Source organism: Myotis daubentonii, chromosome 17 (assembly GCF_963259705.1).
Source record: "Myotis daubentonii chromosome 17, mMyoDau2.1, whole genome shotgun sequence".
In the NCBI taxonomy this organism is placed as follows: Eukaryota; Metazoa; Chordata; class Mammalia; order Chiroptera; family Vespertilionidae; genus Myotis; species Myotis daubentonii.
The window spans coordinates 22,824,258-22,850,095 of record NC_081856.1 but is presented as its reverse complement, the minus strand read 5'-3'; the positions used below and the strand labels follow the sequence as shown (position 1 = coordinate 22,850,095).

Genomic DNA, 25,838 nt, shown 5'->3' with positions numbered 1-25,838 from the left:
TGCATGGAATTGTTTTCCCAGGAGGCAGCTGGTTTCCCTCCGGGGAGGGCAGGGACCAAGGGCCAGCATTTGCAAAAGCCTCTGCTGCCACGAACGTGTGCAGGTGGTTCTCGGTCCTGGAAGGCTCCTCAGCAGGGGCCTGCTTCTCCATCCTCAGGAGGGTGCGTGGGGAGACCCCGAGGGAGGGCTCTGGGTGCTGAGTGAGGTTCCCCAGGGAGAAGAAAGTGGGGGATCAGTGTTTGTGATGTCTGAATGCTGCAGGATTGGGAGTGTTCATGTGCCTTTGAAGAGGGAGTTGGCACCTTTTCTGTTGTCTGTTGTTATGCAATTGGGCAAACAGTGAAATCCCAGATAGCAGGTTACCCACCGCTCCAGCTGGCCTGTAGGCTCAGTCTGCACAACACTGAGGACCCCAGCTGCCCCTAACACTCTGCCTGGCCCAGCTGCCCCTGAGGTGAGAACAGGACCTTTTCCAGGAGGAGACTGCTGTCATTCAGGAAAGGAGACCCCTCAGCTGAACTGGAAGTTCAGCCAGTGGTTCCCTCCTGCATTCCGACCCCACCCCTGGCACTGGCTGGGTGCCTCCCTCTGTCCCTCAGAGGTGCACGCCCATCCTCACCCCATTTCTCTAGAACCTGATTTTAGAAGTATGTTATCCGCAACCATGAACTTCTCAGGGTTTGCTGACAAGGATTGCAACCCTAAAATTACAACCCTTTTCCTCACTCTCATAGGCCCACCAGGTCTAGTTCTATTCATAGCATCTTTATTATACTTCAAACAATACTACCTAACCGTCACGTGAGGTCACATAGGTGCCCAGCAGAGTGCTATGTGCTGGGCCTGCAGTGTGGCATTGTTCTCACAGAAACTCGTGTTGACCTTCATGAATTTGGTAACTTACTCCAGGTCACAGCTAGGAAGTTGCGAAGCTGCTACTGGCATCTAGGCCCTTCTATTTCTTAAACTCCTCCTCTTCACCACCCAGGCCCAACAGGAACCTACGATTGAGGTAGTCTGTGTGTGTCTGCTCCTCCCCTTCCCAACACAGAGCTGCCCGGAACACACAGGTCGTGCCCAAGCATCAGACTCCTCCCCAAAACCTTTCTCACCCTGGAAAGCTATTATTTATTTTTCAAATATATTTTTATTGATTTCAGAGAGGACGGGAGAGGGGGAGAGAGATAGAAACACCAGCGATGAAAGAGAATCCTTGATCGGCCGGCCTCCTGCACGCTCCACACTGGGGATCAAGCCCGCAATCCAGGCATGTGCCCTGACCGGGAATCGAACCGTGACCTCCTGGTTCATAGGTTGACACTCAGCCACTCAGCCACACTGGCCGGGCCTGGAAAGCTATTTTACAGAAGGGAGATTTTAGACTTAGTGAGAAAGTGAGGACAATTTTTCCTCTCTTACAAAGTAAATTAACTACACACTGTGCGTCTGACTTGGTCCAAGGATTCTGTCACAGGAGGAAATCCCTTTGAAGGGTTTGACTCAGAAACCCGAGGACATCTGGAACACTGGCCTTAAAGCAGCGTGAGGCCAGGTACCGCGCATGCCCGGCGTCCTCCGTGCTCAGCCTGGCTGGACGGTGCATCTGAGATAAGAGATAGGGAACCTGCGCCAGCCCCAGGCATTGACAGCGCACACTGCTCCTCCCCCCCAGCTCCTCCTCATCGCCACTGCTCCCCTCTCTTTGATCTCTTTTTCTGTCTCCCTCTGCTCATTTTCTCCTCTTTATTCTCTCCCAATCAACATTGTCCCCATCCTTCTACCAGCCCCTCACTTACCTGTCATCCTGACTGGGCTCCATGCTCCAGGGGTCAGGTGGCCTTCTGAATACTCAGAATGACAGCGAACCCAAGAAGAGAAGCTATTTACTGGTTCCGAAATGGCTTGCATTAATGAAATAATGTTTGGGGGCATTTATATTGAATGGGTGTAATTGTAGGTGGCAACGTATAATAGTAGCTCATGCAGGGATATCATTTTGTGCTATTTTACCTTCAGGTTTTTGTTAATCCAGTGGGTTTGGTGGAATTAGAGGGCTGCTGTGAAAAGGGGGGGCGGGGGGCGGAGGAAAGGCTCGAGCAACCTGCTGGCCAGAGAACGGCCTTGTGGAACTAGCAGATATCGGCACGGTTAGCCTGTATGTAGCAGACAATGAGGGCAATCACCAGGGCCTGTCGAAAGAGTATTGAAGTGTCGACCCAGGACATTTTTGTTGAAAGTAGTCCTTTGATTTCCTCTTCCCAGCCTAATGTATAAAAACAGACATCATGGCACACATTCATCTCCGTTTGATAGGGATGATCGTGAATCCCCGGCCACATGTGCAGTCACAGAGGTGATCCACCTGCCGGTAGTGACTGGGATCCAAAGGTTGTGAGCACCTCACCCCCATGCTGAGAGGACCGCTGTCCCGAGAGCGGAATAGGGTGAACGCTGCCGCTTCTGCTGGGAGAATATTTAACTTCTCCAATGTTGTGGGTTTCAGCCCCGGGTCCATTTTCACTAATTAGCAAAACCTTGAGGGGTTATCTCAAAGCAAGAAGAAAGGAAAACAAAAGTAGAAGAATCATGAACTTCGTTTTGCTGGGGGGATGGCTGTTTCTATGGGAACAGAAAGGGAGGCAGGAGCCCACTAGAGTCAGAGGCCTGGTTCCTGTCAGTTTCTCCTACTTCCCACATTCGCCAAGTCCGCACTCCGGCTCTGGGAGTTTATGACCTCACTGGGGACCCGGTGCAAAGAAAAGAGCTTCACATAGCTGGAGAATTTAGTTTTCCACCAAACAAGAAGCTCACAGAACTCAGGCCGACTCTGACATTTGGGAGAATTCAAAGGTACTAAACCTCCTTATTTCTTAGCTTGAAACATTCTCAGTCCGCTGTCACGTGGTGAACATGACTCCCAGTGTTTATTTGTGAGGTTGCTAGGGTGCTGTTTTCCATGGACTTGCTAACGTGCCCTGAAAGGAACGGCTTCTTCTCCGTCGAGTCTACTCTGCCAGGAGTTTACAGGTAACATGTTGCCAGGTGTTAGACTGAGAACAGGTGTGTAACTGCAGATTGTTGAAAACAGTGTATACATATAATTCCTCAGTCTGAACAAAGCATGACCTGACATTTCTTTGTAATTCAAGAGGCTTAGGTCTCATTGTTCTAATAATTACTGTCGGATTCACTGTATCTATTCATTCCGCAAACTGCTATTGATCGCCGCGGTGTGCCAGGATTCAGGCCCTGGATCCTAGGAGTTCCCTCAAAAAAGGCACAGTCTCTGCCCTCAGGCAAGTTATAGTCCAGACGTGTTTCTAAGACAAAGCAGATGGTTACACTATGGCATGATGAGCACTGTGATCGGAAGATGCCCAGGAGGGGAGTTGCTGATCCAGCACATGTGCCTACACACGTGTGGACACGTGTGTGCTCCTGGTGTTTGCAAGTATATAGTTTTGAAGTAGATTTTCCGGTGAAGATGTCTAAAACAGATCTTGAAGTAGAAATGGAAGTTAGACACTGGTAGGAAAGGGGTTCCATTCTAGCTAAGAGGAGATGGTATTTTAAGAGCTATGTAAGTGACTTCGTTAGTGAGAGCTACTGTTACCTGGAGTGTAGTGATGGATGAATCTGGAGAAACTGGCAATGCTCTTGTGTTTCATGCCAAGGGGTTTATTTGAGGAAAGAAAGAAAGGAAAGGAGGAAGGAAGGATAATAGGTAGTATTGAAGAAAAGGAAAGAATCTAAGATTTATTCTCTGCTTGTGCCTGGTACTATAAAGCACTGGTGATTTTCATGAGTCCATTATGTCTTTTAATGTTTAACCTCTGAACTCAAGTTTCTTCATTTATGAAAAAGTGGTACCCTTCCAACATAGGGAAGTTGTGATGGTCAAAGAGATACTGACACAAGGGGCTCAGCACAGTCCGTGGCACATTCTCAGTGCACAGTAAACAGTAGTCATTGTTACTGCAATGAGGGCGGAGGTTGGATTGCCAGAGGAGAGACCTGCAGCAGGAGAGAGGCTGTAATGAAGTGAGAGCCAGTGGTGCCTGAACTGGAGTGGAGAGATGGCAACTGATGTGAGAGATACCTGGGGAAGCAGAATCAGCAGGGCTGGCGACTGAGGATGTGCAGGGGTGAAGGAGCGGAGAGTCAAAATGCCTTTCTGGTTTCTGGCTGGGTGCATGGGGGTCCCTCCATTGCGATGACACAGAGGGGGCCACGGACAGTGTCCACAAAGTGCAAGACCATGCAACATCCAAACCCAAGCCAGTCCTTGAGTTATGAGAAAGAGTTATGAATCTTGCTTCTTTGTGTTCTAGCCAAAGCAATAAAATACATTCCCAATACCGATACTGCAATTTAAATTTATTATCTTTGTGCTTTACAGTATCCATCGCAGTAAAATCTATTCCCAAGAGTATCATTACAATTTCCAAGTACTTAAGGAATTCTTTTTGTTTATGTTTTAAAGCCATAGCAATAAAATTTAACACCAACAATACTGCTACAGCTTCGTATGCTCTTAAAACTTGCCATAAATGATAATTGTGAGGAGAATGTCAGTAAACGTGCAAATGTTTTTCCAGAAGAGAGCAGCCTCTTTTTTTGTTTGTTTGTCTCATGCTAAGGCCCAGTTCTTAACAGGGTATTGAGACCACATTCACCTTTCCAGTTAGTCAACAAGTCTTATTGAGCCTGTCTCCTAAGTATTCCTCAAATTTGACCGTTTCTCTCTGTCCACACAGTCCGCAAAGCTGTGTGCCATACTGTAATCCCGTGAGCTATTGTCCCCTGCCTGGGAAACGAACACGGCGTCTCGTCCACGCTCCCACCCTTCAATCAGTTCTCCACATAGCAGCTTAAGTGAAGTTTTCACAACACACATTTTACCAGTCTCCAGGACAAGATGGGGGATAGAAAACAAGTAATATGATACTGCAAAGAAGCAGTCAGCCAAATGCAGAATGTGGGACACGGAGCAGGATGAATGGCCTGGTGTCTCCCACCAACCATTGGCATCAGAGAGAGGGGAAGACAGGAGGAGACTGTGATGGGACGGAAGCGTGTAAGAGCCATCAACTGGAGACCAAGTATGATCAGTGGGCTTTGTGTCGCTTCCGATTCCAACAAGCAACGGTACGCAGCCATTTCCCAGAAAATCAGAACAATCCGACGGTGGTGTGGCTACTAGATGATACAACCTGCTGGTAATTTTGTTGGCAGGTGTTTATGTTCTTAAAGCAAAGGCTTCATCGGTTAGAGGTGCATTCTTGGGTATTTACAGAGGAAATGACATGGCTTACATTTGTTTTAAAATACCGCAGCCCTCTACTTCCCCAAAGTGGATGGGTGGTGGGGATAGAAGAGAATCAAAATTGCCACAATGTTGATCATTGTTGAAGCTGGGGGTGGGTCCGTGGGGATTCATTATGTCTTCTACTTTTTTTCCTGTCTACTGGAAAACGAGCACAATTCAAAGTAAAAAAATAAATAAAAAATCCAGAGAATAGTCCAGGGGAAGTGTTTGTTCTCTTTAATAGTAACAGATTTATTCAACAAACATGCTTTTTCATCACCCACTTTGTTTGAACGTATTTTTGACTGAGCACCTACCTCATGCAAAAATGAGTAAGACACAGCCTCTGACCCCCAGAAGCTTACCACCTGGTAGGGAAGGAGAGACCTGCATTTGTGAAAAGGTCACTAATACTAATACTTAAACTAATTCTAGTACTAATACTAGAGCTAAATCGACAATATGCAAAACTGCCAAAAGCTATCACAAAAAAATTCGAGGTAGAGAACCCTCTACTTTGGTACGGTGGCATGGTAGGCTACTTTTGGAATATATTAGTAGAAAAAAATAAAAATCTCTAGTCTGATTTGCTTGTATTAGCCTAAAAAGGTCAAGGAGGACACAGAAGAAACTACAAAGAATTGATACCTATTTAGGAGACAGGCAAACTCTTAGGGGGTCCAGCAAAGACCTTTTGCTGAATATCTTTTCACATTTCTGGTTTTGAAGACATGTACATGTGTGGCATACCCCAAAGTTTAAAATAAAAGGGAAAACATGCTCTCATCGCCTCCCCATATCAGAGCATGTCCCTCCTCTATTTAAAACCCCTTATCAGGTCCTATTATCCTTGGTATGTAACACACAGTCCTTTGGGTGGCTTTTTAGGATGGCCAGCGTCTGGCTTCTGTGTCCTCTCACCTCGTGCCTGTCACCCGGGACTCTGCAGCTTCTCAGCTCAGCAAGCTCTTCGCTCTGCCTGGCTTGTGCCCCCTCTGCCTGGCCTGACCAACCCCATTCAGCCACTGGCTTTAAGTCCCTCTGCTGTATGCTCCCAAAGAACCCGTACTCCCCTGTTTTAGGAAGGTCACTGTCAAATCTGTAATTGTCTGACTTGATCTTTTTTACTCATCTGTAAACCATGAGAGCACAACCACGTCTCTCATTTTCTCTTCCGTTCCTCACCTACTTCCAAGCCTCACGATTGACGGGAATTTAATATAGACCATTTAAATGAGGGGGCCAGGGTTCCAGAAAAGAAAGAGATGATCAATTTGCATGTGAACGACGGATAGAATGCAGGAGTCAATAGTTTACAGGAGAAGTGAAGGAAAGCGAAGAGAAATGATCAGACAGGAAGTGGCATTAGGACCAGGAGTGAACAGGACACTGTGCGAAGCAGAGGCCTTCCTGGGATGGGTGCAAATGGGAGGCAGGCGTATGTCCTGGTGAGAAGACAGTTGTGGGGAAGAAATGGACGAAGAGAAAAGAAAAAGGAGAAGGAAACATCGAGGGCAGGCTTGCCCGCCTGTTGTCTGTCCATGCTTCAGGACGTCTGGGAGTCCCTGGCAACTGCACAAAAACTTCCTTAGAGATCTTCACATGCATATTTTTTCTTTCTGAGTAAACTTCCTAGTTTTTTTTGAGGATTCGAAAGTGTGTCGATTTAAGAAGGACTAAAGGTCTTGTCAGCCTTGGACCAACCACAGGAGCCAAGGAGAAGAGAAAGGCCCGGCACCATGTGACACGGGGGAGAAGGAGGTGACGTGAGAAGCTTTTTGTAGAAACAGCAGCAGCGAGTAGAGGTGGGTGGGGAGAGGAGTCAGGGAAGGTCATGGAAGGTCATGGAAACCCCATGGAGGAGCCCTGTCACCGCCCGGATTGCGAGCACATCATTTGCTTCCTTGAACCTCATTTTCACTATGAGGGAGAAGGAAGGGTGGGTGAGCCTTGCAGAAAGACCTTCTCGTCTACCGCACAAGGGTGTCAGGAGGGGATAAGATGGACTGCTAACATCTGGAAAGTTGTGGGGTTTTTTTTTCCTTTCTTCATGCAATTTCCATTAAATTTCACGTAAAAATAACTATGGTCCCACTGAGTAGGAAGGGGAGGCCCCTACTACCATTTGGGACTTTAGCCCCTCACTGACCTTCCGGAACCAGGAAAAGAGATTTACAGCATCTCCCCAATGACAGTTTGTGTCTTGTCAGTTTGGAGTAGGCTCTGCTTCCTTCTGTAACGTTCTGAGCATGGGATTCCCCTCCGGTCCTCACTCTCCGGCAGCAGGTTTGTGCGGTGGGCACCCTTGGGCCCTTGGTCCAGCCTGGGCTCTCGCCCTGCTCTGCCGCTTGCTGGCTGGTGACCCTGAGCCCATGACTTGACCTCTGGGTCTTGGGCTTCTCAGCTGTACCATGGGGAGAATCCCAGTTGTCCTGAGCTCATGGGATGGTTTAGGATTATCTGGTGTCATATGCGTGAAGCCTCAGAGGAGCACCTGCCAACAAAAGCTGCTCACTAGTAGGCTGAGCAGAGGGACATTCTGAGCGGGGAGAACCACCAGACCCCGCCCCCCCTAAGGAATAGATGACTTCCTCAGAGAGCTTGGAAATCCAAGGGAAGGGGCGCCCCTCCCGCATGACAGGAGATGGGTCAGCCTCACTGGGGCCCCTCACCGACCTCACCCTCAATGACTTCTCTAGAGCTGCCCAGAGGCGGGGAATGGCTGCTCATCTGTGGGGAAGGGACGTTTTGTCCAGTGCTCCTCCTGTCTTCAGGGGCTGGGAAACTGCACTGTCTTTTCAAAGCCTCTGAGTCAGAGCCAGGAGATGGGGTGTCCTTCCCATTCTACCGCCTCATCCTTCTAATTCCGGACAAGTTCCTTTCCACCCCTGCGCCTTCGGTCTTCGCTTCTAACCTGAATATACAGGCTGTTGGGGAGATGCATTAGCCTCTTAGGGCTGCCATACAAAGTACCACGAGCTGAGGGCTGAATCAACAGAATTTATCTTCTCACAGTTCTGGAGCCTGGATGGCTGACGTCAGGTGTTTGCAGGGGTGGTTTCTCCTGAGGCCTCTCTCCTTGGCGTGTAGACGGCTGCCTTCTCCCTGTGTCTTCACATGGTCTTCTTCCCTCAGTCCGTGTCCTCATTTCCTTTTCTAGAAGGACACCAGTCAGATGGATATGTGGCTCATGAAGGGGATGGGCCTGCTGCTCTGACTTGGCGGAACTGGCAATTGGGATTTATTTTTTTCTATTTCACAGCACACCTTCCTGATGTTCTATGCCTGTCTACCTCTGGCAAGGGGCAAATAAGTGGAGAGCTAAGAATTTATTTATTTATTTATTTATTTATTTATTTATTTATTTATTTATTTGGGCTATCATGCTATTGAGTGGAAAATAGATTTGGTAAATCTCCTCAGGCCACATATTGTCAGGGGTTCTAGGACATCATCTCTGTTGTATGGGTTTTGCTCTTACTGGTCACATGCCCTGTGTCACTGGAGCACAAGATCACCCTTGTCATCTCAGGAAGAAAGGCACATCTGTCCTGAGCCACTGGGTTGCTTGCACGATCTTACACAATAGCTTTCAGTATTTCTTCAATTAGACAAAATCAAGCAAAAGCAGCACATCAACAGCCATAAAAATGAAGAAAGAGGGAGAAAGAGCTACTTGGTTCCAAAGATAAGAAAAGTAAAAAGCTCTCTTGAAAATCCCATGGCCAGGCCCACCCCCGTCTGCTTTCAGAGCTGCACAGCTGTGGCTACGGGGCCTTTCCTCTGTCTTCTCTCTGCTGGTGCTCAGCCTCCTGCATCCCACAGATGCCATCACCAGTTGTGCATTCCTCTGAGTGGTGCTCTGCTGGCTCCCTGTCACTCAAAATGTCCCCCTGGCCAGGGTTAATGACTGCGAGCAAGGACTTGCTAGTTGGCACCTACCTTTCTTCTGGGGAGAAGCAGACAGTGGCTCTCAAGCCCATGTATGGTCACCTGCTACCTTTGACCCTCCAAGGCCTCTCCCTCTGACCTCCTCTGCTCTCCTGGTTAATGGCAATTATAAATGTCCAAGAGGCACACCTCTGAGGCACGTGGCCTCAGCTAATTGGGCAAAATGATTAAATTTTTTCTTCATTGTATAGCAATGTATATTCCAAGAGCATAAATAATGAATTTAAGAAAAAAAAATTAAGAATGAAACTTAATGGAGGTTCAAAAGAAAACATTTAATTCTGGATTTGGGGGGGGGGGGAATTCTGGTTGCAATTTTGGATATTTTTTATGGATGGATTTGCTTCAGGTGAGGGATGGCGAAGACTCTGGTATGGGGCGGGTGAGGGCCAACTACAGCTGCAGTGCAGAGAGGCCAGATGGCTTACAAGGATGGAGCGAAAGCTCAGGAAATTCTAGGCACAGGAAACCCTCAAAGAAGCTTTCAGAGAGGGGGCAGACATGCTGGGAATCCTGGGAGTCGTGGCACTTACTAGTAACATCTAGAAATGATTGTGGGACATCCTTGCCTATAATACAGGTCTACAGGGCAATGCAGTCTCAGTGTCTGGGACAAGCAAACAAAAATATATAAACTATGCAGATGTCTCAAATTTTATACATTTATATCTATGGTTTATATATATTACACATTTGTTAAATCCACGCTGATTAGAATAAAATCAAATGGGGAGAAGGGTGTCCCACCACCAGTTTTCCCAGTCTCCATCCATGGTCAACTTTCCATGTTGCTATGGGAACAACTCCCTGGCAGCCCATCTGGGAAGGGAAAGGCTTTCTGAAGCGATGGGCAGTGCCCAGCTCAGGCCAAGGCATCCTCTCTACCTCCTGTGGAAGTTGGGCACCAATGAAAGATGAGGTTGCCCCTTTACGCAAACTGCAGCCAAGTGCTCTCTCCTGGAGCTGAGAATAACCTATGACTTTCTCTTTTAAACAACACGAGATCACTGTAAATGGCCATGTGGTCACTGTCAAAAGATGTTGGAATATTCATGCAGGTTTCTTGGAAAGGACCTCATAGCACTCTTGCTTACTAGCCTGCAAGGTGCTTCTGGGTGAGTGAGTGTGTGTGTGTGTGTGTGTGTGTGTGTGTGTGTGTGTGTGTGTGTAGGAAGGTGGGATGGTGGGAATAGGCTGGAAGGAAGGCATCCTCTTCTTTTTATCATCTTTTTTTAAAAAAGCGGAGGCACTGAGAGTGTGACGTGCCCATCATCTCCCACAGAAAGAATCCATGTAGTAACTCGTGCCTAAGTGCTCTCTGGGGGAGGACATAAGGCATGATGAGAGGGGCTGGTCCTGCTCTCGTGCTGAGCGTGCCGAGGCTGGTAGGCAGGGATTTGAAAGGAGGACAGGCAGAGGGAGAGGTGCTGTCATGCTAGGAGGTCTGGCTCGCTAGCTCTCCCCGACTGCCTACTGGCTTCCTGCCTAACCCGGGGTCGTCCTCAAGCTTGAATCCAGTTCTCCTTATTTGGTGACCTTATCTGACCTTAATTCCATAGCTACATGCAATACCACGATACTTGAAGTTTCATATGAAGACAAAGGAACTTCCCCATGGCAGTGATGGTCCGTGGAGTAAGGTCCCAGGAGGGAGGTGTCACCTCCTCCATGGCTCTTTGTGCCTGCCTGGTTTGGCTATTGTCACATGGGAGGTGGATTAGGGGACAAGAAGAATTCCTGCCAGGCATGGGGCACTGAAGGAATTCCATTTACTGTCCCTGCCCCTGACTACTTTGTGTGTTTTAGAGCAATACTGAACTTCCTGCTATTTGGGTCTGTTTCTGGTCTTGAAGAGGAATCAATAACTATGCTCCCCAAAGTCTCTGTTAAAAAGAAAACACACCAGGACAAAGCCATCTATTTTTTATTTGTTGGCAGCGTTTCCTTCCCCTGTAGCACAGGTTTGTTGACTGTCTCACTTGGTGAGTTGAGTTGGCACAGGTAGTTCCTTGAGCTGCTGGAATCAGCCTGTTGCGCCCCCTCCCCCCACCCCCCACGTGTCTCTTTGCTCCCAGGGAGTGCTACAGAACACACTGAGGATGAGAAAAACCCACAGATGGGCCTCCAACGTGAGGCAGTCCGTGGTGGTTTGGGGACACAGGAGACTGCCTTGCCAGTAAGTGGCGGTGTCCTGGGGTATGGTGGGCGTGTGTGAGACCCACGTGGCAGGGGCAGAGAGGATGAGGACAACCAATGACAGCATTCCAGGTCACATGCTCTAAGGAGCTCCTGCAAACCAGGCAATTCGCTCTGCGGTGGCACAGGACCACCTTGTTCTTCTCAGCTCAGTGTGCAGAGCTGCTGGCTGGCAGGTCCCGTGCACCAGGAGCTCGGGCAGAGGACAGAGAGGAGAGGAAGCAATGCAGGTGAAGCCGAGCCAAGCAGAGGAATGATGAGAGCTATGAGAGGCCAGAAATCAGAAATGAGGATGCAGCATAGCAGTCGATGAGGAAGTGAAACGGTGGGGCAGGGTAGAGGTGGGACTTGGAGGCTGAAGATGTGGGTCTCTCACCCTTGTGAGCTGGGGAGCCTAACAAAAGGGGTTTGTCCGCTTCGGGCTCCATTTTTATCATATTTTTATTGATTTCAGAGAGGAAGAGAGGGAGAGAGGGAGAGAAACATCAATGAGATGAGGGAGAACGATAGATCCACTGCCTCCTGCACGCCCCCCACTGGGGATGGAGCCCGCAACCCTGGCGTGTGTCCTTGTGTAGAATCGAACCTGAGACCCTTCAGTCCACAGGCCAACGCTCTATCCACTGAGCCAAACCGGCTAGGGCCATTTTTATCATCTTTAAAGGGAGCCAGTGAAGATCTCCACCCTCCCTACATCGTAAGGATATCATAAGGATTAAATGAAAACCCCATCAGCCCAAACTCATGCCAACACATGCCTTGCCCAACCATGATTACCTAACAAATTTGGCTGAAGAAAGAAAGAGATAGGTGAGCAGAACACAGAACACACAGAAAAAAGATGGTTAGCCAGAGTAAGCAAGAGGGAGCTAGGCGGAGAAGCAAGAAAGACCCAAGTGGTGACGGTGTTGGCAGAGGCATCTGACTCACTCAGAAATGCAAAAAGAGTGGCAGGGTCCAACGACGAGCAGCAGTGCGCATGCTTGAGATCCCAATGTGCAGCTGCTGCCCTGGTGGGTGGGCAGCAGAGACAGGAGGAGGGTCAGCAGGGAAGAAAGCCCGGGGTGAAGGTGGGGGAGAGGAAGTCCAACACCAGCTTGTTTTAGGGAGAATGAAGGCATGGGTAGGAGGTTGCAGATAGAGGCGTAAGTGTGGATACGCTAGAGTTGAAAGTGAGGTAGGTTACCTTCGAAAGGCCATCTCAGAGAGAGACTTATTTTTTCTCTCTGAACTCAATTATTTGGTTCAAACTGGAAGTTTAATCACATGGAAGGTCGACCAGAGAAAGAGTTCCATCTCTAACTTCAAGAGAAGGCAGGTCAAGCTTCTGTAATTCAGTGTCATGAGAGATAAAGGAAGAGTTTCTGGAAGGAGGTGACAACATTGTTTCGCCTTTCAGGAAAGGTGCCAGTGAAAACGGAATGATTGTAGTTGATTTAAGGGGTAAAAGTTGAGGGGCAAAGGACGACCGAGGTTGAAAGGGCTTCTCTGGGTAGTCCTTTTGTTCATTGGCAAGACGTCGCTGCTGATGGGTTCAAGGCGAGTGGGAGGGATGATGGATTGCTGATGAACCTATGAAGAATGAGGCAAAGCAGCATGGAACCATTTGTTTGGGCTTTATGGATTTTCTAATAAAAACGTCAAGGTTTTCTCACACCATTTCGAAGAAAATGTCATCAAATGCAAAGCAGTTCTTATGCCAGTGACAAAGGCTGCATTTCCAACGGTAAATTCCAGCCCGAGAGGCAATAACAGACTTTGTCAGGTTTTCCTCCAGTTCAAACCAGGGGTCAGGTTTGGTCCAGGATCCTTTAGGGTCCCCTTTGACCCTTCACAGTAGCAGGCCCCTCCCAATAGAACCCAGAACTTTCCTGACTGTGAAGTATTTGGGGAGTGATTAAGGGTTAGTGTTAGCTAATATCCCTAAGAACAGGGACTCCATGTCTAAGCCATGTTTGGGGGGGGGGGGGGGGGAAGGCATATTTCCGTGTCTCTGACTTAGGTTATTTCTGAGTAGCCATTAAAAAATCTCCCAAGGGACTTGCTTGTCTTAGACTCTCTTCCTTGCTATCTGCCTCACACACTTCCTCAGAATTGTTATTGTTGTTGCTGTTATTATTTTTATGCAACTTTAATCATGTGACAGCCCAGCTCAAAGACCTTCCATGACTCCCCCTTGCCTCTTTTTGTTTTAATTTTTATAACATTTTAAAATTAACCCAAGAAGACAAAAATATTATCATTAAAAAGTGTAATCTATGTCAGGATGATTAAAAAAATATATTGTATTCAAAATCCAGTGTGTTTCAGAGTTAGGTTACATCTCAATTTGGAAGTTAAGTTTTATCAGACATACTTAATCTGTATTTAGTTTTCATAAACGAGGATTCACAAAACAAGTTGTCCAAACATACCTTAAAAATTTCCAATTTCTAAATCAAATATCAGTTTTTAGAGCTGAATTTACACTAATTTAAATGGAATAAAATTTTAAAGAATCCTATTCTTCTTAACACAACCGTAGTATCCCATTCCCTTTGTCTTTTAAATTAAATGCAAAATCCTTTGACAAGTTTCCTGAACCGTAATTCCTTTGCAGCCTTAGCTTTTGTTAACTCCTGGGCATATTGGCCAAACTCAGTCAAACTCATGCAGCCTTTGCCCCACCCAGCCAGCCCTTCCCACTCTCCCCAGCAGTCACCCCCTCCTTCCAGGCACTGCCCTTCACACCATCTTTGCCTATTAAAACCCTGCTGTTCCTCCAGGATTGATCTCAGAAGCCTCTTCTTCCATGAAATCTTTCTTGATATTCTCAACTGTGATTCTGTCAATTGTGATTTCTCCTTTCTTTTTACCCTTCAAAGCACATTGGAACCTCCAATTAATTCACTTTTAACATGGATTCTAGCCCAATCCAGATGCCCATCTCCTTGGAGCTGATACAAAACTGCCTCACCTTCCACAGCCCCTTCACCCACCACCTGCAGTGCAGTGTCCTGTGGGCCACCATGGTTAGGAAGAGTGCGAGCATGGAGTTTAGAATGGATCTACTTTTGGGGTTCATCTCTGTCCAGTTTATTTGCCAAAAGGAAAAAAGAAAAGAATAAGGAAGGGAGAGTGCTTACCTCGGTCTAGTCTCAGGTCAGATTTGCTGCCTCACATACGACTTTTGCTGAGGCCTGTACCTGGGGCCCAGAGGCAGGGGCAGGTATGGGCGTGCAGATTTGCTGTCTTCCTTCCCTGGTCAGCTGTCTGCAGCTCGGAGGGAATAAGGTCAAGGTCCCACAAGACAGAGCGCTTCTGAGGGGCTTTGTTACACTCCTGGGATTTCTGGTGGGGCTTACTCTGGAGGGAGCCCTAGTGGGGTCCCAGCCCAAACATTTCCTCTTGGAGCCTCTAAGCATGAGGGGTAGTGAACACTGGGAGGGGCAACTTCCCAGGATCAAGGCAAACATAGGAATTACATGCTTTGATTTAAAAAAAAAAAGTGTGGATCTGGAGCGGGGCCAGAGGGAAGCAGTAAGGTTACTGTGTTCTGTGTGGATGACACAGGGGCCAACTGCACAGGCTTGGCACCTGCTGCCAGGAGCCCCCTGAGTGTAGGTAGTTGGGTTAGTGGTGCATAGGCGAGAATTCTGCAGCACACGGGGAGGAGTTCAGGCAAGCTCAGCAAGCAGCTCCCAGTCACAGTTTGCAGGGTGCAGGAAGCCACTGCCAGGATAATTGGCAATGGCTTAGTTTGTTAGGCAGAGAATTGGATGGTTTAGTCCTAAATCTATCTGTGGTTTGTGGTGGAATCCTGAACAAGGCCACCTCATGCCTGAGCTTTTCATATGTAGGTGGGATTGTTGCCTCTCATTTCTGGCAACCTGGCCAAACATGAGTATTTTAGCTTCAAGATGGAAAGAAACACAGCTTCCCTCCCTACCTCCTTCCCTCTCTCCCTTTCTTCCTCTCTCCTTCCCTTCCTTCCACAGATATTTATTAAGTGCCCACCCTGCATCAGGAAGACTGAGCAGTGAGCAAAACAGTCCAAGTCCCTGACCTCACACAGATGGTCGCAACAGCGAGACAAGTAAAGATGTATACAATATCCGGGAGTGATAAAGGCTCCACAGAGAGATAAAGATGGGTGAGGGGGCAGAGAGGGACAGAGAGCTGTTTGAGACAAAGCAATCTATCTCAAGCAGCTGCCCCTGCGGGATGGCACTTGAGCAGAGACCTGGGTGAAGTGAGGGTGTGTAGGGAAAGCTCAGTGGCACCTGCAGAGAGGAGTCAGACAAATGTGCCAGCTGCATGACCCCTGGGCGGGGCAAAAGCTCCTGCGAGCCTCCGTTTCCATGGTTTAAAATAACACTCATGACGCCTACCTGGCACCGTGCTGGTGTGGATGGCATGCAAAAATGCATGCAGGGCTCAGTGTGCACAGGGTGGGTGGCTGCCCCTGTATCAGCCTGTAGGAGCCGATGGGATCGGCACGGGTCCTGCTTCTCTCCGGGACCACTCAGTGCTTCAGTCTCTCTCTCTGGGCCTCGTTCTCTATCAATAAATGCAGGCAACAACCCTCGCCCCCTCCTCAAAGGAACGGGAAAGAGCAGGTGAGATAGCAAATGCCAAAATGCTTTTTGAACGGGGTCCGCAGAGAATGGGGGCATGTGTGAGAGGCCAGCCCTCACCCGGCGGGCTTGGTGGCACAGGCATCAGACCAGCACAGATCCTGGAAGACCGTGGGGTGTACAGGGAGACAGAGACAGATTTGCAAGCACAAGAGAGAGCTGGGAAGAGAGCCAGTCCCAGGGCGGAGGCTCAGCAGAAGGGCGGGCTGGGGTGACCGCCAGGAAGCAACAAAGCAGCAACACAAACAGGAAGCAGGACCGCTGGTGACAGGATGGGGCCCTGCCAGAGCCGGGAAGAGCTGGGGGCGGTGGGGGCGGGGGTGGCGGGGTGGGTGGGGGGACCACATCCCCGGCTGGGAAGGGAGGTCTCTCTGCAGGGGGTTCCAAGTGAAAATGACATCGCTATGGAGCACCCCATCATGCTCCCTCCTTCATTTTTTCTTAAAAACACAACAGAAAAAAACACCAACTTCTGCCTACTCTGTAGCCCCCAACCTCTGTTGGGAAAGGGTTTTTCTACCTCCCTCTTCTCCATGTAAACATCCACCTTGTAATTAGTGAACCGGCATCTCCGCCCCGGCCTGCCCGTACCCGCTGCTGATTCCCGAGGCTGGGAACCCGCGTTGCCCTCTCTCCGCGGGAACCAGGGGTAGGCACACCTGGCCGGGGCGTGACTCGGAGGAGCACAGGATCTGCATCTGCAACAGTCTGAGTAGCTTGCACACGGATTGGGAGCCCCCGCAGCCCAAACAAACTCCTTTCTTCCCTCCAGAACTTCCTCTCCGACCTCCTGTCAGTCTCAAAATGGATAGAACAGCCTGAAGCCATTGAACAGAGTTATGTCTGCAATCACCTCTCTAATTCGTGCATCTAGGTGCCCATACATCAAGCAAGGGGGCCACGCGCGGCTTTATTCAGCACGATGACAAGCAGACGCTTGAATACCAAGGAGCTCATGAGCTTTGCAGCCACAGGAAAAAAGAAATAAAAATAAAAAAAGAGAAAGCCCCCGCATGGATGCCTGCCTCGCGCTCTGTGGCCCAGCCGGTGCACGAGGAGACGGCGCACAGGAGGTTACTCAGCAGTTCCCAGCATACACCCCAAGGTAACAAGTACGGACGGAGCAGATGTCGGGGGACCGAACGCTATTTTGGAAAACTGCCGAGAGATTTAGAAACAGGGCTTTCTTCTGAACCGAAGCCTAATGCCGAAAGGCCTTTAAAATACAACTTCCCAGATGCCACCTGCGTCGGATGAATGCCAGTGCGGGCCACCGATACTGGGAGTGCTTGGACTGATTGTTCCGGCACAAACAAACCCATTTCTGTATTCCTGCAGCTGCACCCTGGCCAGGTGAGGAGCCGGACGGAGTCACAGTTGCCTCTCGCTGTCTCATTCCCGGCAGATTTTGGCATTTAACTGTAATTAAGATTTATTGTTCACTGGCTCCGCAGGTCAGGGCAAGCATGACAATATGGGCGACTTTTCTGTTTGCTGGTAACACGTCTGGTAGGAGGAAGCCTCGAAGCTTTCAAGCAGAGCTCGACAGACATGAATAGATCATCCTCATTGCAGGACCCGCGCGTTCCGATTCTAATCAGAGGCCAGGGGTCTCGTGAAGGGCGGGCAGGGAGAAACCGGAAAGACCCAGTGAACTGTGCTGTTGCTTTTGCATCCGAAGGGTACGGGCTGGAAGCCAAATCCGTTATTGCCCATCTTCTGGGTTTGGGGACGGGATTGTCTGCTTGGTGTGGGAGGCAACCTGAGACCTTGGTGCTGACAGAGGTTCTGCAGAGACGGGGACCTGCGGGTCTTCGTGGCCCCCCCCTTGCGAATCGGAGGAGAATCATCCTTCATCTCTCTCCCCGCTCAAGGATGCCCTTGGACCGAGTCAGGTGGCCGGGGAAGGAGGGAGGCGGGGCTCTGCCGTCAGCGGCCACTCACCTGCTTTTACAGGCTGTCTGCCCAGGTCCCGCGCAGGTGACCCCCGACACAGTGGGTGTGAAGGAACAAACGGTCCGCGAGCAGACAGACGAAAAGGGCGGCTCGTCCCCGCTGCTCTATTAGAAGGCAGAAATGCGGAAGCGTAATGTCCTTCAATTTCCTGGCATCTATAATTTATTATATATTATTGTTTGCCCTCCGTGGGGTGTTTCTGTCAGTGCCTGGATAAAATAGGAAAGCATTACTCACACGGCCCAGAGATGTGGACTCTGAGCTTGTCTGTCTCTCTCGTTCCCTTACAGAGGAGGGGAAAGGAAAAAAGAATGACCCCTTGGCTCTGCTGTTGTCGACCAGAGAATGCAATTTTATAGAATGCTATGAGCAGATCTTCGTATCTCACCCTCAACTGGATAGCATTCAGATGGTGGCTTACAAAAACCCGTGCCACACTCAGGAAAACGTGAAGGACAAGCGAGTGAGGAAGCCGTGTGATGCGGGGCACGCTCCTGTTTCGTGCTGCTGTTATTTGAGCTACTAGTTCAGGGGGCTTGGGGGTGGGGAGGGGGGCTTCTGTCCTGCCCTCACCCAGTACTTCCCTGGTTGCCTGAAATCGAGAACATTTGTTTTTCTCTTTCCCCGAGAAGCATTTCGGAGACTCTAGGGCGCATAAGGGGGCTTTTGTTTTGACGTTCAGAGAAGGCTATAAAAGCAAGCGTCTCTCCCAAAGGCATAAGGAGGGAAATGGGTGTGAAATTAATTTTAATGGTGGATAGAAACAAAATCTGAAAGAAAGGTTTAAAAGAAAGCTTCCCACCTATTTGACCAACGAAAGGTGTTTTATAGTCCTAGGGACCAGATTTCGAATTTTTTGGCATCCGGTTCAACTAAAGTGATGCTGAGCCGCGGAAGAGGAAAATCTAACTGTGGGAGGGTTGATTCTATTAATTGGATTCAGTTGTCCGGGGTGTTTTTACCCATTTACAGGAAGGCCAGTGCTCCATTCCACGAAACTCACTACTGCCAGGTTATGTCAACATATAAATCCCAAGGACACTTGAGACAGGCTCAGACAGGTTCAAGTACGTCTCCCAGGGAGCACACTTGACCCTACATGGGAGCCTAGTTTACGGAGCCCGGGAACTTTGATCCTTGGCGATGCCCTGCAAGGTAATCTCAGGAGAGCCGCGAACAGTCACTCCCAGCTCCCCGCCCTGCTGATCCAAGCGAAACACATGTATAAGCTCCAGCCTCAGCCTCATGGATGCAGCAGCAGGGCACAGGAAAGGACGCTGCAGCCATGAGCGGGCAGGACGTCACTGAGCCCCCTGCTGTCTGGTTCAGACAATGGAGGGAGGAGAGGGAGCCACGGTGGGGTCGCTCCGAACAGGTGGGAGCTGGAGGACAAGCACTTGCCCAGCTGGGGAGGGCTCTGTGCAGGCAGCGGATCACAGGAGCCGGTGAATGATCACAGGAGACAGCTCCTACGAGCTGGGATGCGGCAGGATTCCAGGCCCAGGGACGCCTGCCCGGGAACCAAGGCAATCTGGAGGGAGGGAGTGGGGTGGGTCGCTGAAGGGGCAGTGGGAAAAAGGCCAAGGCAAGGACAGGAGGGCCTGGCTGCAGATCGGCAGGGCTACTTGGAGTTCCAGGGCGCTTAGGATTCTTGTCCACTCGAACACAGTCATTGGTTCTCCAGCTCTGCTAAAACCGTAATTCCTTTGTCACAGTCCTTGGCATTTCAGCTTTGTTTTTTTAAGAGTAATATTGCACCCATATCAGTCACCATATTCGTAATGGAATGTTAAAACGTGAGAGATGACTCATCAAACACTGCCTATAATAAAGACGAGTGGATCAAAACATGGGGGAAACCCATTGTTTGAAAACTTTATTTTTAAAAAAAATATTTTTATTGATTTCAGAGAGGAAGGGAGAGAAAGAGAGAGATAGAAACATCAATGATGAGAGGGAATCATTGATTGGCTGCCTCTTGCACATCCCCTACTGGGGATTGAGCCCAAAACCCAGACATGTGCCCTTGACCGGAATCAAACCTGGGACCCTGCAGCCCATATAGGCTGATGCTCTATCCACTGAGCCAAACCTGCTAGGGCCATTTGAAAATTTTAAAAGTGTTTCTTTTAAAATGTGTTTTTTAAAAATTATTTTTTACTTTTCAATTACAGTTGGCATTCCACATTAGTTTCAGGGGTACAGCATAGTGATTAGACATTTATATAACGTATGAAGTGATCTCTCTGATAAGTCTAGTACCCACCTGCCCCAAATGTAATTTTTAAATTGGAGAAGAGGGGACCACGGGAAAATGATTATTTCCTGAGACAGTAAGAACTGTGAATTTCCTTTCACCAGGAGGGGTGTACCTTTAAGGAATACACAGAGATGTCAGAGGTTTCAGGTGCTTTGAATAGATAGTGCTGAACTAGTCTGTAAAATTGCTGCAGGAATACTTATGTCTACCAGTGGTTTCTGAGAGACTGGCTATTTCCCACATCCCTCTCCCCAGAATGGAAGTGATCAGCACTTATATATCATAGGCCAAGAACTGATATTTTGTTTTATGTTGACCTTCTCTGATTGGAATGATGAGTACTTATATCAATCTAAACCCTCATCTAAATGGATATCTACCTATACCTACACCTACACCTACACCTACACCTATACCTATACCTATACCTATACCTATACCTATACCTATACCTATACCTAGTCTATTGTGACCACTTGAATCTCTTCTGTGAATTGCCTGTTCAAATGCTTTGCCCATTTTTCTACTTGACTCTCTGTCATTTATTATTTTGCAGTTCTTTGTATCTGAGGCATATAACATTAGTACAAAAGAGTAGCATTCAGCAGCATTAATTTCCTTAGTTTCCCAATGTAAAAGTCTAAAAAGCCATTTGATATTTTTGTTTACATTTATTTGCTTATCAATGAGGTCGGATATTTTTTTTTCATAGGTTTGCTGGAAACTCATGTTTCTTCTGCAAATAGCCCCTTGCCCATCATTTAGGGAGGTGCTGATGGTGGTTTTCTTACTAATTGTAAGAGGTCTTTACAGGCTATGAACCAGGGTCTGTTATCTGTGGTGAATAATGTGTCACGCTTGGTTTGCAGGGGGACTTCTGGCTCTGTGGACAGGATTTGGAGAAGGTATGTGTTTCAGCTTTGGCTTGTATTCTCCTCAGATTTGAAAGTCACCATCCTGAAGATTCACTTCCTTTGGAAAAACATGCAGCCTGGTCTACACAAGAAACGACATCTCTTCTTGTAATATGGCTTGGACCACGCACCATAGTAACCCTGGCCTTTTTGTGTGCCAGGTGCATTTGCTTGACTTTGTTACTATTGAGCTAATGATTTAAAATGCCTCTGCTTTCTCCCCTGTCCACAGGGGCTGGGGCCTACAGTGGGGGTGGGCAGGGAACAGGGATCTGAAAGCAGACAGCAGAATGACCAAGCTGTAGGAAAGGCAGGGAGGAGACTTGAACGTGGCCTCAGTGCTCCCTATGTCTCCGCTCCTCGCTGTCTCTGCCTTCATCTAATGCCCTCCCTTGGTAGGTAGGCTGGCCTTCGTCACGTGGCAGAAAATGTCTTGCACCGTCTGCCCTGGAGAGAGGCAGCCTTGGTTCTCCTTTAATGCCATTCGGCAGCCGGCGCTCTCTTGAGGGCCCAGTTTGGGTCAGAGGTAGGGTTGTCAGGTAAAACACAGGATGCCCCGATACATTAGAATTTTCAGAGAAACAACTCATCATTCTTAGTTGTAAGGGTCTCCCCAAACTTTCACGAGGTAGACGGAAAAGTTATTAGTTGGTTATCTGAAAAGCAAATGGAACTGGGCATCTTGTATGTTTATCTGCCAAGTTTGGCAACCCTAACCAGGAGCTTGCTTCTCGACCAGGTAGCCTAGAACCAGGGCGCTGGGGGTCAGCCTCCCATCAGTTACCTGCAGCCAGGGGCCTGATCATGTCCCCACGGCTGCCCACTTGCCCATGGTGGGGGTGGGGTAGTTACTATGCCCAGCAGACAGCCCCCTGGGTGTGCCCATACCTGCCCGACTCAGACTAGCGTTCCTCAGCCTGGATGGACTCTCTGCAGCTCCTTCCCGTGGCTCTGGCTGCAGCGTCACAGCCGGACTCTCAGCTCAGGGCTCTGTATTTGCTGAGTCTGTTGTTGGCTCTCCGATTCTGGTCCCTGTGCTGTGTGCACTATAAGCTCCATGAGGAACAGGGCCTGGTCGGGGCTTCTCCGAGGCATCGTGACATTTCATCAGGGCCTGGCTCATGTCAGGTGCCAGTACACACCTGGGTGGGAGGAATGCAGCCCAAGGTTCTCCTATCTGTCCCATGGTTCCCCGTCCACACCTGTCGGGCAGACAGCAATCTTACAGGAGTTCCAGTGCTCTCCTCTGCAGGCTGCACCTCAGCACTTGCGACACACTCACCCGAGGGAGGACATGTGTGCTCATCTTGTCTACTTCACAGCTCCAGACTGCGCAAACCCACGCTCGCCTTTGGCGCCTTCCACCCCGCCTGCCCGTCACCACCCAGCCTCCCTGCAGGCGGGCTCCGCTCTGGGTGTGGGCACCCGTGTGTAGGGTGACCCTACCAGCAAGGGGAGAGCAGGTTGGGGCACAAGCATGGAGCAGGACCCCGTGTCAGGACCACAGGAAATCCGAATGAGCTCATCGAGGGAAGCTCGACCAAGATCCCCTGGATGGCTTGTTCACCGATGGCTCCAGAGGGCAAAGCTGTCCGGTCTCCCACCCCGGCACCCTCTCCTCCCCACCCTGCTTGCCTGTGCTCACTCCCTTTCCTCCCATTTCAAAAGCATTAACCATTTGCTGGACACTGAAATTCTCAGACAATCATTTGAATAACCCTGCAGTGTAGCAGTTTGTCTTGGCATTTCCATTTGAAAACGGAAACATGAGGAATTGAGAAGCATTGAGAAAACCTGGCCTAAGAGCCTGCACCTGTGGGCGCTGGTTGGCCATTCACGGAGCCTTTGTGGATGGGATGTCAGACCCAAGGGCCTGCACTTGGCAGGGTGGGGAGGCAGGTAGTCGGGGTAGGTGTGCTGCGCAGGACTTGGTCCGCGACCAGACTGAGGGGGGCCCCTGCCCGTCCCCTTCCTCCGGAGCCAGCGCCACCTGCCCTGGCGCTCCAGCCCCACCCGCCCTGGCGCTCCACTGGCACCTGTCTTCCTTCCGTGCCTTTGTTTTCATTCATTCCACTGCAGGTCAGCTGCCGCCTCCCCACATCCAGGGAGGCATTATTACTTTGCAAACAAAACATGTCCTGCTTGCCTGGCAAGATGGGTTGTCTGGAGAGATTTCCTGCAGACTGCTGTGCTCACATCGCGGCTCAGGATTCTTGTAAACGGCAGTCACAGAGGGTGGCACTTCCTGCCGGAGAGGAGCCGTGTCCTCTCCGTGACCTCGGCCTTATTATCCCTTGTGGTCCATCCTGCAGTCCCTCTCTCCTTCCTGCCGAGGGCCTTGTCCTGCAGACCTGAGGACAGGCCAGGCCGGGAGGAAACCGCGTCCCTTGGTGGTGGCAGGGGACAGACAGATGCTGCAAAGGGGGGTGTGCTCCTGTCTTAGTCCTCACTGGCAACCTGACCCACTCACACGCTGGCCCTCCCCCAGGACCACGAAGGCCAAGGCTTGCAACGTTCCTGGGCTCCAGTGAGATCAATGATGTCAGCAAGTCAAAGGTGGAGAGAGTGGGGTTCCTTTCCTGCTCCTTTCTAGAACCTTCCTGGATTGACACGATTCTAATCCCTCAGCGGCAGCTGAAAATGTGTTTCCGGGGCTCCACTTCAGACCATGTCAGCCACAGACTCTTTTCTACCTCCAAACTGCATTTGCCTCTGGCCCTGGAGCCTCTGTGTCTTCTCTCTCTCTCCCCCTCTCTCTTTCTCTCCCTCTCCCTCTCCCTCAATTCTCTGTCCTTTTAAAAAGGGGAAGCCGATTGGGAGGCAAACCTAAACCCTGATTTTTGAGTAGGGAGCAGCCTTTCACATGAAAAAATAAAAGCACATACATTAATAGCTTAGAAAACAATGGTAATATTTAATTAACCTTTGGAAATGGCTGATCTGCAAATCTGCACGTGTCAGCTCATCTTCAGAACAGAGGGACTGTGTGTGCCGATGCCAAAATCAACATGCCGGGTCCATGCACTGCTTCCATGGGGATTTCATGGTGGGGGGGGGGGGGCGGGGAAGTAAGACCCCCCCACACACATCAGTTGTTTTACTTTAAAAATTCATGTGATCCAGCCGCCCCCGTCAGGGCTGGCCATAGCCTGTTGTGCTACACATCTGAGGACCCCATGTTGCAGCTTGGCTCCTCTCCCTGTCATTGTAGCAGACAAGCCGCAGGCCTCCTGGGGGAGCGAGGTCACTTCTGATGACAGCAAAAATCAGCTCGATGCACTTGGAGCTCTCCCAACACAGTGCATGTCCACAGGACAAAGGGAATTAGACTCATCTGCAAGTGTCAACTCTCTGGCTTTTTAGGGATTTCTTTTTTCCTTTTAAAGGTGGTATACTCTCAGCTGGAGAAGGCTTGTCATCCAGGGAGCACCGAGGTTGGCTCATTAAAACGTCACCTGGTTAAATACAGTAAATCAATGTTGATGACATTGTTTCAGGTATTCCCCCTCGCGGAGCCGGCGTGTCATGCTGATCAACTTTTACTCCCATCGCGGCGAAATGGAAACCCCTCCTTTCTGCCCTGCACCCTGCACCTGCTTTAATGAGGGCGTCTCGCCATGTAATCAGAAGCCTGAGTTGATGGGTGGTGACTACCACCTTTCACTTCCTTTTATCAACAGTGAGAGCAGAAAGAACCAGGGACAGTCCTGTTTTGTTCTTTGGGACTTCCAGAACTCAGGAGCGTGGGATTCGGGCAGTCCCAAAGAGAATGAATATGGAGCGGTTGATTTGTACTCTAAACGGTACGGACACACCCATCAAGCAATAAGATGCAGTTTGAGATGTTAAAAGAATGGCCGTCGCTTGTAAAAAGGCTATTGCTATTGCCTTTATTTGTTTTGAAGCATCAGAGAAAAAAGAGTTTGTACCTTTTAAGAAATGTGGCCAATCTGCCGAGCTATGGGTAGGAGAGATGCAGGCATAGGGAGACTGGGTCAAGGTGGGAAGATACACACCTGATCAAATGAAGCAACTGTCTGCTTGCTAAGCTCTCCTTTTTCCCTATTGGAAGAACACGGAACAGTTGGGTACATAAAGGTCATGTCCCTGTCATTCTAGCAGGTTCAAGAGATGTAGGGATCCAGGAAGGAGGCCAGCGTGTGAGAGATCTGCCCAGGGATGAGCAGGAGTGCCTTTCTAGAAGAAAACAGAGCTCATCAGTGAGGGCCACATCTCCAAGGAGCAAGGCTGACCATCAGTGACTCAACTCGCACATCAAGGACAAGAACATCCGTGACCGCAGTGACCCACAAGTGATCCAATGATCAGATCTACCAGTGGCGATTGCTGGGCTGAGAGCCTAGGTCCTTTAGTCCCTCAAGGCATGGAAGGCAATAGGAAGTAAGTACCGGGAGATTGAAAGAAAAGTCATGGTTTGGTCCTTAGCCTACACTTTGAGAGCACGTACTACACTCCAAGCTTATTCTCAACTCTTTACATGCCTTATCATATGTCATCCACACAACAAACCAATGAGGTATTTACTGTTGTTAGCCCCACTTTACAGATGAGGAATCGGAGGCACAGAGAGGTTAAATAACTTGTCCCAGGTCACACAGGATATACTGATTCTGAGT

At 49.3% G+C, this 25,838-nt stretch overlaps 2 long non-coding RNA genes across 2 annotated transcripts in view; one reads left to right on the top strand and one right to left on the bottom strand.

The window, feature by feature from the left end:
• Nucleotides 1–25,838, top strand: part of LOC132220158 (uncharacterized) — a 64,600-nt gene that overhangs the window by 30,772 nt on the left and 7,990 nt on the right. Inside the window, exon 3 of the long non-coding RNA XR_009449697.1 lies at nucleotides 21,157–21,192. This is a non-coding gene — a long non-coding RNA (uncharacterized LOC132220158). The remainder of the gene's footprint in view (nucleotides 1–21,156; nucleotides 21,193–25,838) is intronic.
• LOC132219930 (uncharacterized) lies at nucleotides 11,922–18,488 on the bottom strand. The gene is made up of 3 exons (XR_009449639.1): nucleotides 18,016–18,488; nucleotides 14,581–14,707; nucleotides 11,922–13,027 (listed from the first exon to the last, which is right to left on the bottom strand). It is a non-coding gene; the product is annotated as an uncharacterized LOC132219930 (long non-coding RNA).